At 30.0% G+C, this 4,813-nt stretch overlaps 1 protein-coding gene across 1 annotated transcript in view; it reads right to left on the bottom strand.

Annotated features, from left to right (window-relative positions):
- Positions 1–3,004: 3,004 nt before the first annotated feature.
- The window catches only part of LOC112091638, an 18,834-nt gene continuing 17,025 nt past the window's right edge, over positions 3,005–4,813 (bottom strand). Inside the window, exon 3 of the mRNA XM_024165792.1 lies at positions 3,005–3,317. The gene's annotated coding sequence lies outside the window, so the exon portion shown is untranslated. The remainder of the gene's footprint in view (positions 3,318–4,813) is intronic.

Raw genomic sequence — 4,813 nt, 5'->3', positions numbered from 1 at the left:
TTTAGACACATTTAGCGATGACATCGCCATTATAAATTTATGGTTTATTACTTTTATTTATGCGAGTAAATAAAATGACGTCGTTATTTGTATATTTAGCGACAAGTTTAAGTGTCATCGCTAAATGTCTTCATAACTAACCAAACCATGATTTCTTCCTCATTTCTCCTGATCTCTCTCTCTCTCGTCCCTGCTCCAATCTGTCGCCGATCCACCCTCCTCTGCCGCCCAAAAACGCCGCCGGCCTTCCCCACCCTCTTCCAGCTCCTCTCTCTCCTCCCTTCTCTCTCTCTTCCCTTCTCTCTCTCACTCCAACCTGCACAATCTCTTTCTCCCTCTTAATATTGTCGCCACCAATGCTCCACCGCTCGCCGTTAACCACTGCCGACACCGAGGAGGAGATTTATCATCGTTGCCAATTGGTGCTGCTCCCACAAATTAAAATCACCCCGGTTTGTGGTGATTGAATTTGAGTTTTTGAGGGTTTTTTTTTGTTTTTTGTTTTGACACGAACGTTATTTTGTTTAGGTTTAATTAGTAGTTAATATGGGTTTTATAATATAGTTAAGTTTTGTAAACCATATGGTGGCTATTGATTACTTGAAAAAGTGTTGTTAAATTTTGGTTTGTCTTTGTATTTGAAATTGGTTGTTAATTTTCAATATGGGTAGTGGATAGATTGTTAGGTTTGAAGATGTTTGAAATTAGTTTTGATTTTAATCGGTTGTGATAAGTTGTTAAATTTGTGGCCCATTTAGTTCATTTCGTTGATGCGAATTTTTAATTTAAGTTGAGATGTGACTTTATGTGAGAGCGTTTTATTGTAGCAAAAAAATTAAATGTGACTGTTTCTGAGAATTTTTTACTGTAGTAAAACTCGAATTTATAAAATGAACGAGATTTTGGTTATGTCAGTGACTTTTTGAATGATTAGTGGTAGAAAACGAACACGATTGTGACATATTAATGAGTTATGGTTTTTTATTTTTTATTTTTTATTTTTTAATAATTTGTAGAGAAGATGTGGATGATTAAGTAGGCTGTTTTTAGTGAATATGTTGATTATGAATCCTTGGTGTTAATGATATTAAGAGCCCGTTTAGTTCGTTGATTCAAATTTTTAATTTGAGTTGAGATGTAACTTTATATGAGAGTTTTTTACTGTAGTAAAAAAGTTATATGTGATTGTTTTTAAAAGTTTTTTACTGTAACAAAACTTGAGTTTTAAACTCGAATCGGTGAAATGAGCGGGGTCTAAGATTGTTGACTGTGTTAGTTTTGATGGTTTGATTATGTTAATTCAAACAATAATGAAATAAAAAAGTAATTATTAATAATCTATCTAATTATAATTAATTAGTAAAAATATATTAATAATTAGTATAAAAATAATTAGAAAAAAGTAAAAAATTAATGTTAAAAAGTAATAATTTATTGAACATAAGAATAATAATAATTAGTAAAAATGCTAGAATAAAGCAAATGTTTAATAGGTAATTAGAAGTTATTTAGTAAAACTTACCTAATAATTAAATATAACTAACAATTAATGGAGTTATTGTCATTAATTCAAAAAATAAATAATAATTAAATATAAAACTAATATTTAATTAGTAAAAAAGTAATAATAAGGCAAATATTTAATTGGTAATTGTTAGTTATTAAGTAATAATTAACAAATAATAAATAATTAGTAACAATTAATAAAGTTGTTATGAATAAATTTAAAACTCATAATAATTAAAGAAAAAACTAGTAATAATTTTTGCACAAAAAATAATAATAATTAATTAGAATGACATAAATTGAATACAATTTGATAAAAATTAATAAGATTAAATAACACTTTTTAAATCTTGATAAAACTAGATAACATTTATGAAAATGTGTGAGATCTATTTTTATTGACACACCAATTTAATGTTATAGATGAGTCATTAACCATGCGAGCCGCAGTCACTGATCGACCACTGGCGTGATCAACATTTTTGTCAAGGTAAGTGTTGGGCAAACGAGGCTGCAGAAAGTATATTTTTTGTCATATTTTTAAATATAATTAATTTTATAACAATTTTATTTGTTAATTGAAAGTTTCGGTTTAGTCTTCTATCATGTCTGTTGTTAAGTTTGTTGTAACAAATTAAAACAAAAACATGAAAAAGTAAAAGACACAGAATATTAATATCACAGTTTAGTAATCACCTACTCTATGAGACCATACTCAGATGATGAACAAACTCAAGATTACAACTCAATTAGACTTAAATAACTAAAGACTCCCTCTCAGGGTGGGAAGCCTATGAATTGTAAATTTTTTAAAGTATTTACTCAGCGAGCACCACTCAACTTATAACGTTAAAATCTTTTTAAGAAAGCTTTTCTCCCGAGAAACTCAAATCCCTTCTCCCAAAGAAATAAAAAAAAAAAAAATACAAGTACTCACAAAAATCTCCAACTCTCTAAAACTGAGGCTCCAAGGGCGTACAAACAAGACTAATGTGAGACTTTAATTATATAGACAAAACAATACAGCTGTCAAAAGTCCTCAAGATGATGTTTAATTATATAGACAAAACAATACAGCTGTCAAAGTCCTCAAGATGATTGTTGTACACCATCTGTTGTAACAATTTCTGCAATAAAGCTGTAAAATCTAATCTGAAAGTCAACCACTGGTTCTTGAAAAATCTTCCCGTATAAAAAAGCAAACGAACCTGGGCATATTCATAAAAAACATAGAAGATCCGAATATCCCAGCATAAACTTTTCTTCAAATTAATAAGATGACTCATCAATTTTTAATTTACCAAATATGACTCAAAATTGACTTTTAAGGAATCAAATCAATTAAACAGTTTTCTTATAAGCAAAACCTTCATAGAAAGACCATATCAGCAGTCATTTAATCTTCAATTAGATCAATCAACAAAACATGCCTAAAATAATGCCAACACCAAAATGAATCAAATCCGAAAAAGGCAAATATCAAAACTGAAATCCCAACATTAATTAATAATTTTCGCAGTCCAATTCAAGCTCCACCCCAACCGTAGATGAGGTTGCTATTCTAGAAAACGTGCTTGGATCGCATAGGGATCATCAAAACGGAGTGAGACCTAAAATCACTCAAAGACAGAAAGGTTCTTGTTCTTCCTCTTCTGGATGCAGTCCGGGTTCCAGCACACACAATTATCACCAAATCTGCAACAGCGGCTAGCAGTACAACAGCAGCTTGGAAATGGTTGTTGCAGTGAGATAGATGAATCCAGGAGTTAATATTAACATCCCTCCTCCTCCATCGGGTATTGTGCCTGCAACTGATGATGAAGAAACGAAAATAATGATAACGTAAATTTAGGGAATTAGACTTTGTTTGATTGTGTGTTTTATTAGTCTTATTATGTTATTACACTAATCATGTGTTTTATTTTTATTTCTTTTTAGACCTTATGTAGTTTGTTTTATTTTGTATTATGTTATTTCACCTTGATTAGTAGTATTTTTATTAACTATTATTCCATTTATGTTAAAACAATTAAATTACATTTTATAGTAATTAACATATTTAATAAATTAATATATTATTTAATACATAAATAACAATATTTAAATATAAAATCAAAATTCAAATATTTTACTAAAACAAAATAAAATCTAAATAATTAATAACTTTAAAAAAAAAAAAAAACTGTCGTCCCTAAAATGACATCGACAAATCTTTAGAGACAACAATGTCATCGCTTAAAATTTTTAAACAAATTTATTTTTGAAACATTTTAAAACTTTTACCGACAAGTTTGAAAAAGTCATCACTAAAAGTTTTCCTAATGTCATTCTCTATCTGCTCGTGTCGACAATCTATAGCGACAACATATTGTAGCTATAACTTAGCGACGACATTCTCATCGCTAAAAATATTGTAACGATAGACTTTTAGCAACGATGGTTTAGCGACGGCATGTCATCTCCAAAATTATTATAGCGACGACAAGTTTTAGTGACGACAAGTCAAGCTTTAGTGACAAGCTAAAGCCCTTGTTTCTTGTAGTAGTGTCTATGTGGATTCCCCTAGAGTGATAAACTCCTCAAAAGCTAATTTAAGTCAGTTGCTCATTTTTGTTACAAGAACCAAATTAGATGTAAAAATTAAACGAATAGTTTTATTGAACAAGAGAAACAACTCCAACAACTCAAGAAGTGACTGACATAAACAACAGACAGTTTCATTGAAGTCTTGTAGATGAAAATTTTGTGCACAATCTCCATCTAGCACTCAGATGGTGACTTAGTGCTTTAACTTTCTCTCAGCTCACTCGCAATTAATACCAGAGAAAAAAAAAATCAAAAAGCACAATATTTGTTTAGCCAACTAAGTAATATCTTTTTTCGCTAGAACATTGTTTCTGACTCAGCTTTACAAGTCAAGTGACTCTTGAAATTGGTACTGAAACTGTATTTGTCTGTGCTGAGTTTTAAAGGGTGCATAGGAATTTATTGAAATTAGCATTTAGCACTAGTATTTAATTCAAATTGTAATTTCAAATCGAGATGAAATTTATTAATCTACCAAACCAGCGCACAAGACTTGGGATTTAGTGAGATCAAATTCAGCTTGTAAATCAAGCGTTTTTACAACTTAAAATTGTTCACTTGCCAAGTGATGACGGCTAGAGATGTATGAATCATAGATGTCTAAGAGTGTCCAAAGATATTAATAAATACAAGATTTGGGTTCAGACTCAGTGGCACAATTATTTTGGGTTTCATTTCTATCCCTTGCACCTGCTTTCTACTAATATATATATATATATAT

This window comes from Morus notabilis, unplaced genomic scaffold, assembly GCF_000414095.1.
Source record: "Morus notabilis unplaced genomic scaffold, ASM41409v2 Scaffold139, whole genome shotgun sequence".
Taxonomy (NCBI): domain Eukaryota; kingdom Viridiplantae; phylum Streptophyta; class Magnoliopsida; order Rosales; family Moraceae; genus Morus; species Morus notabilis.
Note: the sequence above shows the minus strand (reverse complement) of the source record. Positions and strands in the feature narration are given on the sequence as shown.